Here is a 19,664-nt window from a genome sequence, read left to right on the forward strand (position 1 = left end):
TTATACGCTTTACAAAAAATACTGGCAATGGCATAAGGCGACACAACACTCAACTGATTTTCTCTAAGCCAGTTTTCTATTTCTTGTGCGTAGTAAGTTTTCAGCGGTGCCATAAAAGCAACATCCAACGGTTGCATTTTATGTGTAGAATGTGGTGGGAGGCAAATAATCGTCACATGATTCTGTTTGGCCAAATCTATTAGAGCAACGTTTCTCGTATGAGAATAGTGGCCATCAAGGACAAGAAGAACAGGGTCTATAGCTGAAGGTTTAGTGAATTTTATGAAGTGTTGTAGCCATCTAGTGAAAATATCGGCCTGTACCCAACCTGACACATGGCATTCTGCGACTGCTCCAGTGGGAGCTCCTTAGCATCAACTCTGTTTTCATATTTTTTCTAGGGAAGATTAATAATGGTGGTACGAAAACTCCTGCAGCATTCATACATGAAATAACAGTAATCAGCTTGCCCCTTTCTGCTGAAGTAAGTGACGAAACCTGCTTCTTCCCTCTCAAAGAAATGACTTTGCTATGTTTGTGCTGAACAATTGTAATACCTGTTTCGTCTACATTGAATATACGTTGTGCAGGGTTAGTAAGCTTAAGATATTCTGGTTCATACAGATCAAAGAACTTGGATACATTTTCATGAGTAAACGATTTTACTCGAGCAGATGACATTCCCTGAGGAGTACGCATTGAAAGCGTCGGATGCCTTTTCAGAAAGAGTCTCAACCATTTCTTTCCGGCTGATTTTTTGACTCCGCTAAATGGATGTGGTATTGAGTTTCGTATTGCAAGTTGAAATGCCAGTCGTTTTATATCACGCGCTCTTAGCCCGAAATAACGTTGCTCCATAGTTAGGGCATACTCAACCAACTCATTTTCTAATTCCAAAGGAAGAATAGGTCGGCGGCCAATTGATATCCCGACGAGTTCTTCTGAAGTCTTGTCTGATTTCACATATCGTTCTAAGGTACCTTTTGGTACGCCAAAAACTTTTGAGGCCTTCAAACAGCCCATTTCTCTATTTCTTACGGTATTTACAGCCCGTATCATATCATTTGCATTCCATTTTTATTTTTTGGCGGCATCTACAAACAAAAAAATACATAAAAATAAAAATTTTACACGGGGTCCTAATTTGAGACACTCTCAAATTTGGAACCTACAGGTATCTCAAATTAGGATTTTTCCGTCAAAAAATAAAACGGATTTTTGTTGGTTATGTATGCCACACGATTACCGTTTAATTTGCATAAAATATATTAACTAATATTAAACTACCAAAAAAATTACTGGAATAAATGTAATTAATCATCTTACCTTGAAGTATTGTAAGTTTTTATAAATTCTGAAAAACTTTGTGTATGGTGTAAATCAAATTAACGTCGACAAAACAACAACGGTCACTTCTAAGCGCCAACTAAAAGCAGATCTACTACTAACTTCACAGAATGATCAGTTTTCAATATTTTCACTAGATGTCAACCCATCGGACACAAATATACGACGGTGTCTCAAATTAGGCGCCTGTCTCAAATTTGGTGCCTTTCCTCTATAACATGTATATGTGCAACAAAGACGCACCATTAGAGCGGCGCGCCGCGGCAGCTTAAAATTCGCGCAAAAATTAAGTGGACGCGCATAGCCCTAATAACACAAAACATTCCATGAATGTTCCTAGAATGTACACACAGGACATTGAAAACATTCCTGGAATGTCCCCAAATGCACACGAATGTCCCTGGAAAGTCCCAGGAAAGTGCTGTGTCAGCATTTTAAATATTCTTAAAATGTTCTGTTGGAACATTCCATGAATGTCTACGAATGTTCTTTGGACATTCACAGTCTATTTTTTAGACTGAATGTCTTGTTGGAACATTCCATGAATGTTCTTTGGACATTCACAGTATATTTTTAGACTGAATGTCTTGTTAGAACATTCCATGAATGTCTACGAACGTTCTTTGAACATTCACAGAATATTTTTTAGACATTCACTGAAATATATCGTCAGTAATGTGACAATACCTCCTGTATGTTTTTTCATGAGGTTTGCAGGAGACGAAAAACATTTTTTAAGGTCACTTTCTGTTTTCGTACGTATTCTGACTTTTTTGTAGTAAATAGATAGTTATTTACTGCAAAACAAGTCAAAAAATATATGAAAACAGGAGGTGGCCGAAACAAGTTTTTAGTCTATCTTACAAATCTCTTGAAAAAAACAGATAGGAGGTATTGTCACATCACTGACGATATGTGGCCATACCAAATAATACATCCTTGATAAATATAAACATTTTTATTGCAAAAAATCTTTACATACATTTTTTAATGTAATTTACTGACATTCCTAAATATTATAAAAAAATGTGTCACATTTGCTTTGTAAACCTTTCTTTTGCTTTTCGTAGCCACATATTCTGTTTCCTTTCTGGTTTTTTGTAGACCACTTCTCTCAGCTGATTCTAAAAGAAAATAAAATAAAAGGTAATTTTTCTATCCTTTACAATTAACAATCAGAAGAAATATTATTTACAGGTAATAATACGCATAAATAATAATAATAAAAAAATAAATATTAAATAATATTTAAATAAATAATAAATAATATTTAATAAATAAAATAATAATAATGAACATTTTGTATTTTGACAACGACATCCGACGTGGAAGTAGAAACCTTAATAAAATTATTTTTTCAAGTAAATTGTGGCTTATTTCCTCATTAGAATAGTTAATTACAAAAAAGCCACAAAGAAATAGATTTTTCACAAACAAATAAGTATTTAGTATTCATTATATTTATTGTTTTTATTATTTACTTTAATGTCCTACTGGTACATTATTTGACAAATAATGACATTTCGAAGTCTGTTAAGTATGATATAACGCCCTTGGGCATTAAATTTAAATAACGACTTAGATACTGTCAAATTGACAAATATCAACCTAAGTAAAACTATGGTTACCACAATTATGTTACTACTGTTACTGGTAAATGTACTTATTTAAAAACTAATCAATTCAAAATTCATTCAAATTTTTCGCATATAAAGAATAATTTAGTCAGACATTAAACGTTGAAGGCACCACAGGTATTATAATAATAACGCTTTCGGTCAACGTATATCCCTCAGGCCCTTGTTAAAAACACCATTGACCTCAAGCGTTATTATCCTTATAATACCCTTGGTACCTTAATAACTGTAACATAAGATTATACCTTAATTCTTGTTTTCTATTTCTGATGTTTTTATTTATTTACATTGAATATTAATCTGTTTTGTTGTATAATCTACTTCGCAATAATTATGTGATATATTTGACTTAAAATGAATTCAAAAATTTTTTGCAGTTGGGCAACAATGTCAACTTAGATCTCCGATGTAGATAATGAATTACAACAGTATCTATATTGTACAGACTGTATTATTAATTAGGTTATTTATTTATTTATTTATTGAAATATACATCCACCAGGTATAAACCCATAAAGGTGTACATAAGAAAACTACATACATTGACTGAACACTTGATGACAAAATATAAAATAAAATAAAAGAATAACCAAAAATGTTTCTGTTGTTAATACACATACACAATAATAAACAAAGACCTTAATAAAGAAAAATAACATGGCATCAATTCGATAAGCTATTGCGTATTTCGCGTTTAAAGATGTTAAAACCAAGAAAAAAAATGCATATACCTGTGTGACATAAGCTATTGGAACAGCACAGTCTCTTAAACGAACAGATGAAAGTGAAGTTCTGTCAATATCTTTTTCTAAAAAGTGTTTTGAACATACTCCTCTATTAACAAATCTGATCTATACTTCATGTCTTCTTCGCAGGATCTTCTGGAAAGCTAAAAATACAAAATATATGCATTACTAAGCATTATTAACAAATTTTAGTTTTAAATAAAAAATATGATTAATGGACTCACAAAATATTATAAAACAGCTTAGAAATTGTTTATTAGTATAGTCGGTTCCCCAAACTCTGACACAACTGGCTAGTGATTTTAGTAGGTAATTTTTTTTGTTTTTGGCCAATTTTGCCAAAATTACAGTAATTATTAACTATTTAGTTATTATTTTTTTTTTGCCAATTTTACCAAATTGGCAAAATTATTTACTAAAATCACTAGCCAGTTGTGTCTGAGACTCAGTAGTACTGAGACTGAGTTTAGCAAATCGACTATAATATTCTGTGTATTCATTAGTTGGTACTGCATATTATAGTGTGTGGTCTACCATCCTATTTATAAAGGCATACATTAGCAAAAACGCAAAAAGAATTACTTTAGTTTTACAAATCCTATTGTTATTATCTCTATTTACTATTTTAGTTAGGAATAAGCGAAGTTTGTGGCTTATTCACAATTATTATTAAAATAATAAATGGATATGACCAATTATTAACTTATAAAATAAAATAATAATTCTTCTGATTTATGCCTTTTATTCACTTTGTTATATCTAGGTTACTTAAAAGATTTTTTATGAATATGTAGTATTATTAGGGTATTAATAGTATTAATTTATTTTCTGAAATACAGGGCATGCCTTCGTTTACATATTTGCATACTAACCTTTTAATAGGGCTTTTCATTCACAGTCATTTGTTTGGAGCTTCTGTCATAATTGAAACGTTATTCCTGCAGATTTTTTTATCTACATTTGTTTCTGCTACTCCAACTGCGTTAAAAACAGGACACCATTTTTTTCACTATGTTAATAATACTATTAAAGCTATTATAAAAGTATCCGAATTAAAAAAATATTCTTAAAAAGCACAAATAATAGAAACAACGATCCACCGACGGCAAAGCAAGGTGGCCAAGATGAAGATGCCAAGATGGCCGAAGCGAGGTCGTTGGTTGGTCGTTTTTAGTCACGTGATGCCCTCTCAAGCGCCATGCACAAAAATATATGCACGGCGAATTTGAAAATGAACGCAAAAGAAATAAATATAAATGCCTCTCTTGGGTTTTGCATAAGTTATAAGTATTTTTTTTATTAACAAAATCGCATTCCAAATTAAATATTCGCGAACAATAATTTTTATTACATTTGTATGTTTATAATATTGTATTAATTGAACTTGGGAAACTCTTTAAATTTGACATATTATTGCACTGTAGGCCTAAAGTGTCACTTAGTTTGTCTGGTATGTTATAAGTAATGTTGTATCTGTTACACGTATGTATTATTTCGCAACTTAAAATATAGGAACATTGGTAGTATGTTCACAGAATGTCTTATGGTAACATTCCAGGAATAATTTAAACAGATGTTCACCGAATGTTCCCTAAATGTCCAGGACATTCAAATATTGATAGAACTTTGGTAGTACATTCCTGGAATGTTGTGTGTTGTTAGGGAGGTAATTAACAATTAAAAAACAACGGTCCAAATTGAAATAAGCCCCGATTACTCTTTAGAATTTCGAAATTGAATGTTTAAACTTCAATTGAAGCACTTCGCAACCTCTAAAATAATAATAGTTTATTACCCTACATTAGTTTACATTAGTTTCCAAGCATCGAAAATGTAAGTAGGTATATTAATTTTCGCATTTTCAGATTTTAAATTACATATAATTCACAAACTATCAACTTTTGAGAAAAATGACAAGATATCTTTTTTGTTTAAAACAATCGAAGAAATCTAAAAAAAAAGGTGAGCTTTGGAATTTGTTTAAATAAATTATTGTTTAAACAATTTCTGCCCAAAAATTTAGCCTGGTACCCTTCAGATTTGTTTAAATGGGGTACATTTTACTGCTGTCAGAAAATAGAACAAAATGTTTATTTCACAAATAAACATTGATTTTCTCTTAAATTATATATCAATCACTCAATCAGCCTCCCATTTGCCTGTTGGCAGTTTGAACATTTAATTTAAGCGAAAAGCAATGTTTGTTTACCAAATAAACATTTTTTTATATTTTCTGTGACAGCAGTAAAATGTAGGTATTTTGAGTTAAATCAATGACATACAATCTTCTTTTTGCGTTAACTCATTTAATTCAAAAATTATTTTTTAATCACCATTATTTAACAACCTTTCAAATGATCTACCACACGATCCCTATTCCCATTTAAAAAAATCATCGATATCAACATGTCCGGATGGATGACGTCACTAGTTTGACAATATATTCCAAAAGATTTTAAAAATAAAAATCAACCTATTTCGGGATTTATCTCCAAATCATTCATTTTATAGAAAATGAATTTATTCCATAATTTTGCCCCTCTCGCTGTATATAAGTAATTTAAATCTTTGTAAATATTCAGTAGGTACATTTTTTTTCAACTCTTTTTGAAAGCCATATTGTTTTGTTTATAATGCTGTTTTTGTCATTTCTTTCAAATTTTAGATCGAATGTATGTCAAATAAAAATTCGCATCCCATTCAGTAAGTATCAAATATTTTTTTCTTTGTAGGCACTCGAATATAATAATTATTTGTAGGTACTATTGATATGCAATCGCAATCAATCAGTTACAAAATAACTACTTTTTGTTCCCACGATTTATTTACACCTACTACGACAACCAACGTTATTTAGCTTGAACGTAAGCAAAGCAACGCGGCTTGTAGTAAAATCAATCACCCACGTGTCTGTGACGTCACGAGGACCAATTGCAATCCCGTGCCGCCCATAGATTAATTACACGGCCAGTAAAGCCGTTCGCCGTGTTGCCAGGTGGGCAGTAAAAATTACGTAGAAGCCATGAATCCTGACTCCGCGTTTTCGGATATAGGTCGAACGAAGCCTGTTTGCTTGCTGGTGTTGGTATTGACCTCGCTTCCTTTGCCAGCTTATGTAGGCTTGACAAACAGGTCAGGTCAATGCTTTTAAAACAAATTGTGACAGTGTATGACATCTAAAAGGGTGTTGGATGTTGGGATCAGTGACGGTTCAAGGCGTTTAAGGCATCATTGGGCCGTAGGCGGCCATAAGAAGTAGGCCCCTTTATAGCGACCATTTACTTAAAACAAATTTACAGATATTTATGTTGTTTTGGGTAGTAGTTATTCCTAAAATAAATTACTACAATGTAAAAAAAATCATTTTTTTCTTTTGCTAATAAGTATGCAGAAAAAGGGATATTGTGTCGATGTGTGATTTTACCCTGGGTATGAGTGCCACCCCTTCGGGGGTGAAAAAACATACAATCAAAATAAGTATGGAAATGGATAAACTGATTAATTTTAAGTAACTTTTGTTCTATAGAGTTTTTTCACTAAATCAATACTTTTTGAGTTATTTGCGAGTGAACATGTTCATTTTTCGACAAAAAACACGTTTTAGATGGTTTTTCGCAAATAACTCCAAAATTAAGTATTTTGCCGAAAACAATAGTTTTAGCAAAAATATAGCGCATACAAAAGTAAAAAAATTTGGTGTATGTATGAAGTATGTAGACCCAGTATAAGCAGAGTTGGAGCTAATGAAAAGTAGATTCTTATTCGACAAATACCATATCAAATATTTCAACGTAAATAACCAAAAAATGAAGCACTTTTCGGTGAAAACATCACAACTTTTTTAAAGTATTAAAAAAGATTTATTTTTGTTTTTTTTTTAACAAAGTTCTAGTATCAAAATTAAGCAAGTAAAGTTCAAAATAACGTTGATTCCTTTTTTTGGCAAAAAAATCTTGAAAATTTATGAAAATCTTGAAAAAACTTAAAAGTATATTATTTATATGATAATATGTAAGTTTCACCGGTACACAGTGCTTATATTTCAAAACATTGGGATTTAAAGTAAAACAATTTTTTTGAAATTTTGAAAAAAAATACCTTTTTTTTTCAAAATAACTTAAAAATTATTAGTGGTACCAAAAATCTTAAAGAGTAAAAAAATGTAGGTTTTGCTTTTCTGAATATTTCAGATTTTTGCTTTTTTGGAAGATAAAAATTGGTTAAGATATGACTGTTCAAAATTTGCATACCCTGGGTAGAGAATTTTTCATTTTTTAAAAATTAATAAAAAATGAAAGTAATGGTAAGATCCTTGTGGGATCGGTACTCACCGGAGGAACCGCAGACGTTCGGATAAAATTAGCGTCTCTTTGCAAAAACAATGCTAAATAAAAAGACATTTACTCAACACACACACTACCCATTACACTAGTTATCTGATTGGAAAAATCCACTGTACCATGCTAATGGCCATTAGTTGTCGAGGCATTAAGGCAAATAAAAAAAATGCATACACTCGTGATTGGTGACTTCTTCAAGCCCTTTCTACTACAGCCCTTTTATAAACAAGCACTTTATACCGATAAAACTTACAGAGTATATAAACAATAAACAATACATAAGTAAAGTAGCTTGTGAAGCGGTAAGGATTAATTTCATTTGAGATGCTAATTAGGGGATTATTTTCACCAGTTTTTTTTTACCCAAAAATGGGATCGACTTTATTTTGAGCGTATCTTGCTTACTTTTTATGTTAGATTTTTTTAAAAAACAAGAATAATGCTTTTTTAAACATTTAAACAAGTTATGATGAGTTTTCCATGAAAAGTGCTTCATTTTTTGATTATTTCACGATGAAATATTCGATTTGGAATTTGACAAATAAGAACCTACTTTTCATTAGCTACAACTCTGCTTCTACTGGGTCTACAGACTGCACACATATACCATTTTTTCAATTTTTTAAAAGCTATATTTTTGCTAAGAATATTTTTTCGATAAAATACTTACTTTTTGAGCTTTTTGCGAAAAACCGCCTAAAAACGTGTTATTTTTTGTTGAAAAATGAAGGCATTCACTTGCAAATAACTCGAAATGTATTGACTTGATGAAAAAACTCTATTGAACAAAAGTTGCTTAAAATTAGTCAGTTTATCCACTTCCGGACGTATTTTGACAGAAGACAAAGCGAAAAACTGAGTTTGATTGGAAATCATAAGTCAACCATTCTCTTTTTTTTTTGTCTCAGTTAGCCCTATTTGATTTATTTAACATTTTATATTATTTTAAATTACTGCTTAAATAATTCAATATTAATTAATGCATTTGAGCGGGATGCGGGCCCCATCAAGTGCCCGGGCCCTAGGCGGCCGCCTAGTCTGCCTAATGGTTAATCCGGCGCTGGTTGGGATGCGACAAGAAAAAAAATGACATAAAAACATTTGTTATAAATGAATTTGTAACAGACTACTCGTCAAAAGCTATTAGAGACATTACTGGAAAGTAGACAGTGTTTAATTAAGTTAATTTTCAAATGTTGTTCCAAAGTATAGTTCAAGTAGTTTCAAAGTATAGTTCCTATCAAGATATTTAAGAAAAAACCTAAATCTTAAGCTTTTTACAAAGTCATTTGTATTTGAATGGTGTTGGTAAGTTTTCGGTATGGGTATAAAGTAATCTATTGTTAATCGATTGTACTTTCAATTATCATAACGGGTATTCAGTGTCTTTCATCATCATTGGTTCTACAACCCATGGTGGGTATTGGCCTGTTCTAGAATCAGCTTCCATTCCTTCCTATCCTTCGCCTTTACTTTCCAATTTCGCACTCCTAACACTCGCAGTCGTCTTCCACCTGGTTCTTAAATCGTCTCTGGTCCTGCCTCTTCTCCTCAGTCCAACTGGTCTTTAGGGGTCTTTAGTTATAAATGTGTTTCGACGGCTCCATCTCATTCATGCTTTTAAGTACCGTAGCCACCGCAACCGGTTTATTTTGATAGATCTACCAACACTAGGCTCACTATAAAGGCGGTAAAGCTCAAAATTATAGCGTCTACGCCATAATCCGTTTTCTTGCACGCCTTTATAAAAATATACTTACCAAACTTATTTATGGAATCACTATATTTGAAACCTGCAGCTCTCAGTATCTGATTCAGTATCTTTACCTCTCAAAATTTAACAATACTCCGGCCCGGCTCTAGGGATTTTGCCGCCCTGGGCAAGATCGGCGACCGCCGCCCCTCGTCATTGGTATACCCAAACTCTCAAAAATTTCACCATGGCTTTTAATTTGCTGAAATCTACCACATAATGCATTAACGGTTGTGTCTATAATTTTTAAATAGAAGTCAAATTTATATCATGTCTCTGGATCTAGGTCCATACTTTCATCTTCAGCCTCATGACCAAATAGTTTTTTCACTTTCCTCTTTTTTTGCTATTACTGTGCCTCCGATTTTTGGGTTCTCAATTTCTAACTTTGATGGTAGCTTCTGAGAAACTTAAAATGGATTTCCGTTTTTTTTTCTAATACAGTCGAACCCGCTTATTAGAATCCCTGTTATAGGAATATCCCGGTTTATGGAATATAAATTCAAGTCCCCGAAACGTTTCCATTTACTCCTTAAAAAATTTATCCGTTTATTGGAATAGGATCTAACTAGATAATACCGCTTATTAGCATATTTTGCAGGTCAACGAATATTTTGTTTTTTACAATTTACTAAAAATTTAAATTATGTTTGGTATTATGGTTTGTCGTCAACGGCCTGTAGTTCTGGATTAGATATTATTATGGTAATAAATATTTATTACTTTGTTACGAGTACCAATTCGATCTTTAGCCGACAAATGCATGGGTCATAAAATAATTTTTATTTGTCTACACAAAGGCACTGTTGCCTGTTATAAAATTTTTAGAAGCAGTTTATTTAGAATTCACTCAGAGAGTATTTACCTACTTGTTTGCAAGATGTGAATTATGGCTTTGTTAAATTCGAAAAGAACAGAAAAGAACAAGAATGTAACAATCCATTTCTTGACGCCAATAAAACTTCTATTCAACCAATGGATTAAGGATGACCACACGGATTAATAACGAAAAAGCTATAATTACCCATAATTTCTCAAGAAAAAAATAAGTAATTTTGTTATATATGCATTTTAATAAGAAAATATTTACATATCTACATATTGCATACATTTCATATTAATTACCTACTGTATTCATTCAGATACATGTAATATAATTTGGTATTTAACACATACATAGATAAGTAGTAGTTACACTACTTTATTATTGACGTAAAAAGACCTCAAACCATTTACATACACTGATTATGTAGGTACATATAATTGGCATAGTATGTAATAAAACTACATATTGGCATAGTATGTAAAACTACACATTGGCATAGTATGTAAATAATATTATTACGTATATTCGGTAACACTTATTTCAACTAGCCACCAATGATCGGTTATTAGAATATCCCGGTTATAAGAATATTTTTGCCTTGCACAAAGGCTATTCCAATAAGCGGGTCCGACTGTATACTGATAGCTTGATACAGTCCCATGCCAGTACTCTGCAGTAATTTGTTGACTACGTTGAAGTGAAGTAAAATGCCCTGCCATATTACCACAGAGCAAAGAAAATTAAAATTACGGATTTGATTTGCCAAACAGCTTGCCTCATGAGCAACAATTTTATCGTTGTTTTTATTGACAGTGATCTCTACAAGCATCGTAGATTTCTTCAATTTGGTATCTGATGGGAGTAATTGCATTAATTCTACTTTCCCACCTAGTTTCGGACAAAGGTTTTAATGTTAGGCTAGAAATAGGATTTTTCAGTATAGCCCAACGATAAATAGATGCTGAGAAAAAATTGTAAATTTTTGTCACTAAGGAAAAGAAAGAAACTGCAAACTGTGAGGCTTTAGCAGCATCGTCCACGGCTAAGTTGAGTACAAAGCTAGAACATGCGACAAAAAATGCTCTAGGATTCATTTTCAAAATCCTTTTTTGAACTCCCAAATTCTTCACTTTCATATTTACCCCATTATCATATCCTTGCCCTCTCATATCTTCCAAAGGTATTCCCAGCTCACTCAGTTTTTGCAAAATAACTTCTGTAAGTCCCAAGCCAGTGGTTTCTAGTACAGGCACAAATCCACGAAAATGTTCTGTAATTTTAACACTTTGTGAACAGGAACCTAAATCAACAAAACGTACCTACAACAATAGTCATCTGTTCCACCTCAGAAATATCAGATGTACAATCTAAAATTATGCTATAATAAAGTAAGTTATCAATCGAAGTAGCACAGAAAACGACAATAAATATCGTTCCCATACCACCAGATTGACAACAGGTGGAATAAATTCTTTGCTTACACCTCCTGAGATTTTCAAAATTTATAAATCATACAGGATGCCGAGGAAATTAAGATGAGAGAATTTTAAATAATAGGGATGTTCACAAAAAATTAAAAAGTCATTTCAAACATGTAAAGCAATTAAGAAACACCCTAGGAATAATTGTCCAAAATTTCAACAAAATTGAAAAAGCCTTTCTATAAAAAATCTTTATTAGAAATCTAGCATTATTTTAAATTTCAAGAACGCTTCTCTATTGGCCTGACGTCACTAGTTGCATACCCCAAGCGCGCGCCATTCTCATAGTGTTACTGTTTACCTGTTTGACGTTTCAGGTCATTTTATTTTGTTCTCTTCTTGTTTTATCAGGGTTAAAGTGGAGTTTTATAGTGAATTTGTTTAGTTTAAAGTGGATAGACTGTTTGTAAGGACATATTTTGGGTTTTACAAAAATAAACAAATAAAATGGAAGAAGGTTTTCAGAAAGCCGATTCGTATAAACTACCGACTGTAGTGTAGATGTAACAATGGTCTATGATTTTTTGGCATCTTGTAAAAAAATAAATCTACCACAGCTTTACTGAGTGTATATTCCATATAATTTTCCATGTCTTCTTTAAGCTAAAAAAATAAATGCTTAATACTCCACAAAAAAAATAGAGAAAGTTGTATGCATGCATTGTACGCATGCATATTGTATACATACATTGGCTGGTTATTACTTTACCTTGGTTAGGTGTATTAAAAATATTTTTATTCTTCTTCATGTGCCTTGTCCGTTGTGGACGTTGGCTATCATCATGGCAATTTTAATTTCATTTGAGGCGTTTCTGAATAACTCGATCGATTTTTGTCCAAATCATTGGCGTAAGTTTTTAAGTCATGAGTGTCTTTTCTTCCGGGTCCGCGTTTGCTCTCTATTTTACCTTGCGTTATCAGTTGGAGTATACGATATTTATCATACCTCATGATATAACCGAAATATTTAAGATTTCGTTTCTTAATTGTAAAAGAGATTTCCTTTTGTTTTCCCATTCGACGCAATACCTGTACGTTGGTGTGGGTCGCCCAGGATATTTTGAGGATACGTGAGTACACCCACATCTCGAATGCCTCTAGCTTTTTCATTAATGTTTCCATTATTGTCCAGGCCTCTGCGCCATATAGCAAGACCGGAAATAATAACATTTTAGCAGCCGCATTTTTAGTGGGAGAGATATTATGTCGCAATGGGTGAAAATATTTCTCATGCATGTTGTTAAATGTTGCTATGTCCTTTTCAACTCTAGATCTTATTTCGGTTGTTTCGTATTTCGAGTTGACAACTGTTCCAAGGTAAAAAATATTTTTGAACTTGGGTATTATACATTTTCATTTCAACCAATCTTTTCACTAAATTATTAATGATTTTAATATAATATAAAGTCATACCTACATCCACATGTAGTTATTTCAAGGTTTACTTTTACTGTATGTATTATTAGAATCCCGTTTTTAGGAATATCCCAGTTTAAGGAATACAAATTTGAGGTCCCGAAACTTTTTCATTTACTCTTTAAGGGGGTAGGTGCAAAATCTTAGTCCAATGCTATTTAAATTCATTCATTTTTTTCGAATCCTGAGAAAACTAATAAGTAGGCATTTTTGAAAAATGTAAATGCAGAAAGAACAATTACATTATTACCAAGGGCCGAAAGTCTCTGGAAAACTTCTATAATGTTTATTTTATTAAGTTAGTTCTTTAAGTTAGTTATTTTAAGTTCTAGCTGCAACAAACCATTTCTTTTTCTGTTTTAAATTGGCTGGAACGGTAATAAAAATCTTGTCAGAACTGTTTTTTGATGTATTTACACACCCAGGAACAAAACACCACTTATTTGGCTTTATTTTTAATAATTAAATACGTAAAAAACTGCGCACATTCAAATACACTGAGTAAATAAGTATACAAAACTAGTCGTCGATCAAAGACGTTACGACTGCTGACGTCACAGACCGTAGCCTCGCTGCAGGGTACCGTTTTTCTAGCCTCCAAGAAAATCAACATTATGAACTCATTTATCTTAAAAAATATACATTTTTAAACAGTTTTATGATTGTTACGTTTTTATATACCTTGTAATCTATTGAATTTAACTATATTTAAAAATTAGTGAACATCCCTATTCACAACTCATCTTCGTAAAAATTCCAACAGGAAAGATTCCTTAATACTCATACAAAAGAGTAAATGAATTAAAAATGTATAAACATTTTCAATTTCTTCGCAACACGAAAATGCAGCAGCTGCATAATGCTCTGGTTAAAGTGTTTATACATTTTTATGCTATTATAATACTTTGCTGCCTTCAAAAAGTTTAAAATTTTGTTTTTGATTTTGTCATGTAGGAGTTAAATAATTTCGTTTTGAATACGTTTTCCCAAGTAGTGATGCTGCTTGTTACTACCATTCGTTGTTCTCCTAATGTGTTCTTATAATCAAATTTTCCAAAGAGCTCAACATGCTCAACATTACCATTGTTGTGATGAAACAGTTTATCAGAATCGTTCCTCAATGGAAGACGCTGTTGTTCTAAGAACTGTATTATTGATATAAGTCTGAATGTCCAATGACAAGTTTCTGAATTTAGAACGTTTCGTGTTTCTTCGTCTATGGTTTTAACCGATTCTTGTCTAATTGCTAGTGATACCAACTGTCGCTGTGACTGCAGCAGTAGCTCTATGTTGGCTAGGTTGAGCAATATTGTAAGCATCAGTGTGTAACGGTTTTAGAAAGTTACCTATGGAAATACCTAAGCCTTTTTGTTTCAATCTGCTCTCATTTTCCTGTATTCACTGCCAGAAAGACGTTTCCTAGCATACATTATTGCACTTACCCAATTATTTTTAATAACACTAAACACTGAATGGTATCCTGGCACACACCGGTACGGAAACTACGCTGTACAGCAATTATTGAAGCGTTTATTTGAAAAACAATACTTGTCCAAAATTTAAAATTTTGGAAATCGAGAAAAACTTACCAGACATCAGTTGTTTTCATACAACTATCCAAATGTTCAATGTAGTTTACTTCGGACATCTAAAATTTTTACACAATTGAATGTGTCAGATGGATAAAGAAACTACTATTCTCTGAGAAGAATACATAAAGTCGAATTTGCGAAAAATGGACATGTGTTGTTTTTCAAATAAACGTTTCAATCAATGTAAATTGATTTAAATACTAAACACAGTAAAATACCTACAAGCCTATACAATTAAGCGAAATACAAACACACAATAAAATTGTGAACGGCACATCTATGATCTATGGAAAGTAAGAGGTTACAAAAAGCGCGGGTCAACAAATATCAGTTATCAGTCGGTGCTACTGCACCTGAACCTCTGTTTGAACCATAAAAACAATCCTGGTAGGGAGGTGTGGTGAGATGAGGGGTAGTTCTGATCCCACTATCACTATTCTTATACGATAAAGAAGAGGGCGGTGTTGTCGATTTCCCGTCGAATAAACCTTGCAATTCACTTATTTAATTGTCGTTTTTACAGTTGTTGCATCTTGTTCATAATATTGATTTTTTATAATATTGAAAACATAATTTATTATTTCTTCAATTTCAAAAATCGGCTGTCCTCTAAAATTTGCCGCCCCTAAATTTGCCGCCCCTAAGTTTTCCGCCCTGGGCAGCCGCCCAGTTCGCCCACCCCTGGGGCCGGGCCTGACAATACTACTCAAATGCAAATGACTTTCTAATACGGTTTTATCAAATAATTTGTTGGAAAACAGAATTAGCATCAGTGAGTGCATCTGTTTATGCCAAAAATCTCAAAGGAAGTAAAAAACTTCTTTTCAAAAATTAAATCAAAATTAATTAAAAGGTCAAAAAAGAAGAAACAAATTGAACAATAACTTTTTTATGCTGTGTTATCTGACCATTTAAATAAAAGCAAATGTGATACTTTGTTTATCCAGGAAAGTACTGCGGAGCATACCAAAGAAAAGTTAGCGAAAGGATACTTGAAGTAGCAAGCAAACGACTTAGGAACCCAATACCTAGAACACTGCATAATATCCCAATTTGTGAAAAATGTACGCGTTTTTCTTGTACCTATCGGCAACAGGATTAGTTTAACAAGTCCTTTGTCTTACAACAAGCAGAATTGTTTATAACGAGGAAGAAGAAGAAGAATAAATAAAAACGTAAAATACCATAATATAAAATATGAAGAGAAGTAAATCATCATGTCAAAAAATAGAAGAAATTTGAAAATATATGATGATCATTTTCAACTGTTAAAGATTCTGCCAATAGAAAACAAGAGATAAATCATCATTATTATCACTCTCTTTGCCTTTATGCGACTTCCCTAATTGCATTTCTCCATAAGTTTTTATCTTGGATCAAAAACGTCCATTTACAGATAACTATATCTTCTTCTTTTGGTGCCTATTCGTTTCGAATATTGGCGATCATTTTGTCTATAATATTTTATTAACTGATGCTTTAAATAGATCAGTTGTTGTTGTGGAGAACTAGCACCAAAACTCCGTATCTGTTAGCTACGTAAACTTGACTTCTTCCGTCCTGAATAAGAGCAACAATAGATGCAACATATTCTGCATTCAAAGACATCTTCAAATTACCAAGAATTGAAACAAGCATAATAAAAATAAACACCTTTGACATCAATAAACAAATATGTCATAGTAAAAACAATTGAAAGTGCGCAGGCTCACTGTAACACTGAGTTAATTGAATAGGTACCAATTTGTTATTGTTTTTTGTATTATTTTGTAAGTTTGTACAGTTCTCTTTAAATAAAAATAAAAAAAAATTTCGTGCGCATTTTCTTTCTAAAACATTAAAAATTCAAGGGATGCCTGTTTTTCGTGCCGGTGAGTGTATAAGCGCTGTTTCACACACTAAGGCTGAAAACAGACGGACCACGCTGCAGCGCTACGCTCATCATTCTCTTTGCCTTATCCCTATGCGGGGTCGGCTTCCCTAATTGCATTTCTCCACACAATTCTATCTTGGGTCATATCAATGTTAATCCCCTTTACCAACATGTCCTGCCTTATCGTCTCCCCCCAGGTCTTCTTTTTTGGTCTTCCTCTCCTACTCCTTCCAGGAATCTGCACTTCAGCTATTCTTCGTATTGGGTGATTAACGTCTCGACGTTGAACATGACCAAACCATCTTAACCTTCTTCTTTAAGTACCGTGCTCAAATTTTTAGGCGTGGATAGCTTCCATAACAATTTGCCGATATCTTTCTCGATCTTGTGCGGCATGTAACAATTGATCTGCTGATAAGCCAGTCCATTGACGAAGGTTTCGGAGCCATGAATATTTCTTTCGACCAATTCCTCTTTTTCCGTCGATCTTTCCATTGAGTATTAACTGCAGCATCCTGTATCTGCTACCTCTCATTATATGCCCCAGATATTCAAGTTTTCTCTTTTTTATCATCTTCATTAAGTCACCTTCGCCTTGACCTACTCTGTTTAAGACTTCTGTTTGAAATGCGTTGAACCCAAGATATTCTGAGCATTCTACGATACGACCACATCTCAAAGGCTTGTAATTTGTTCATCATGTTAACCTTCATGATCCAGGTTTCACATCCATATAGTAATACAGGATACACATAACATTTTAGGAACTTGATTCTTAGTTGTAAGTTCAGCTGAGAGTTGCTCAGAATAGACCTAAGTTTCATAAATGCTCCTCTTGCAATTTCTATACGAGTTTTAATTTCTTCATCCGGATTTAGTGTCTCGTTTATCCAACATCCTAGGTATTTAAAATGGTTAACTTTTGTTATTGATTCATCACTGACAATTAGTTGCATAGGGCCGACGTCTTGTTTACTAACCACAAGTAACTTTGTCTGTGTTGCATTTATGTTAAGTCCGTTATTGGAGCATTCTCTAGTGACTCGATCTATAAGGAATTGAAGATCTTCGATATTTTCAGCCATGATCGCGGTGTTGTCTGCATATCTGATGTTGTTAATAGTTTCTCCCCCGATTCGAACTCCACATTGTCCTTCCAAGGCTTCATTAAAAATTATTTCTGAGTATACGTTAAACAAAGTTGGGGATAACACACAACCCTGTCTGACACCTCTTTGAATGCAAATTTTGTCTGTTTCTTTGCCGTATACCAGAATAGAAGCTTTTTGATTCCAATATAGATGTTGTAAAAGTCTCAGATCTTTATCATTTATTCCAATCATTTCTAGATATTCAAACAACCTATCATGTTGAACTCTATCGAACGCCTTCTCAAAATCTATAAAGCAGACGTAAATTGGTTTTTGTACTTCCCATGATCGTTGAAGTAATGTTAACATTGAGAACAAAGCTTCTCTTGTTCCCAATCCTTCTCTGAAACCAAATTGTTTGTTTCCCATTGTCTCTTCACATTTCTGCTTGATTCTATTAAGAATTATCTTAAGAAGTAGCTTGAGAGAGTGGCTCATGAGACTAATTAGTCTAAAGTCTTTACATGATGATGTATTAGGTTTTTTTGGGAGTGGAATAAATGTAGACTCTAACCATATCTGTGGCATCATTCCAGTCTCGTATATATGGTTATAAATGTGAGGAGTTCTTTTTCTTTGAGTGTAGGTAATTTCTTTAAGCTTTTTATGTATATTAAACTCGTCATGTTTTCTTTGTAGTTCTTCCATTTCACAACATCTTTGTTCCATCCAGTTCTCTTTTGCTCGCTTAACCTCGTATCTTATTTGTCGATATATCTCTCTATACCGAATCTCGTCTTTGTTTTTCCAATTTCTTCTTTGTTGAATAAGGTCTAGTATTTTATCGGTCATCCAATCCTTTTTCTTTATTGGGTCTTTTTCTGGTTTCAAAACTTCGTTTGCTATGGTGACCATGGCGGAATTCATGATATCTAGATTTTGGCCGATATTTTCTTGTTCAGATCTTTCTAACTGTTTTTTAATCTCACGATTTATCTTATTTCCGAACTCATCTGCTATTACGGCATTTCTTGGGAGTCGAGTATTAGGTTTCTTCTGCGTTGTGGGGATTTTATTCTTTTTAGTTTTAGTTTGAATCCAGCACAGAGCAGATTATGGTTAGTTGCTGCGTCTGCACTTGGGTATGTTTTTGCAGATGTAATACTGTTTCTAAACCTTCTATTAATGATAATGCAGTCAATTTGATTTCTGACTATCTTTCCCTCTTAATCAGCTGGAGATTTCCAGGTATATAGTCGTCTTTTAGGTTGCTGAAACAAAGTATTTGCTATAATGCATTTCTCTTCTTGGCAGAATTGTATTAGTCTTTGCCCTCTTTCGTTCCTTATGCTCCTTATGTATCTTAACCTATGCTCTTTCATTTTGTCATCAATTGGTGCCACACCTAGACTTCCCCTAATATACTCATTTCTAATTTCATCCTTCTTTGTCACTCCACTCATCCATCTAAGCATTCTCATTTCCGCCACATGCATTCGTTGTTCCTCTTTCTTTTTCACTGCCCAACATTCAGTTCCGTACATCATAGCCGGTGTTACGGC

General features: G+C 33.0%; 1 long non-coding RNA gene across 1 annotated transcript; it reads right to left on the reverse strand.

The window, feature by feature from the left end:
- Positions 1-2,290: 2,290 nt before the first annotated feature.
- Positions 2,291-4,766, reverse strand: LOC126889953 (uncharacterized). Its single transcript, XR_007700235.1, has 3 exons — positions 4,603-4,766; positions 3,716-3,873; positions 2,291-2,471 (listed from the first exon to the last, which is right to left on the reverse strand). It is a non-coding gene; the product is annotated as an uncharacterized LOC126889953 (long non-coding RNA).
- Between the last annotated feature and the right edge of the window lie 14,898 nt (positions 4,767-19,664).

Source organism: Diabrotica virgifera, chromosome 1 (genome assembly GCF_917563875.1).
Source record: "Diabrotica virgifera virgifera chromosome 1, PGI_DIABVI_V3a".
Taxonomy (NCBI): Eukaryota; Metazoa; Arthropoda; class Insecta; order Coleoptera; family Chrysomelidae; genus Diabrotica; species Diabrotica virgifera.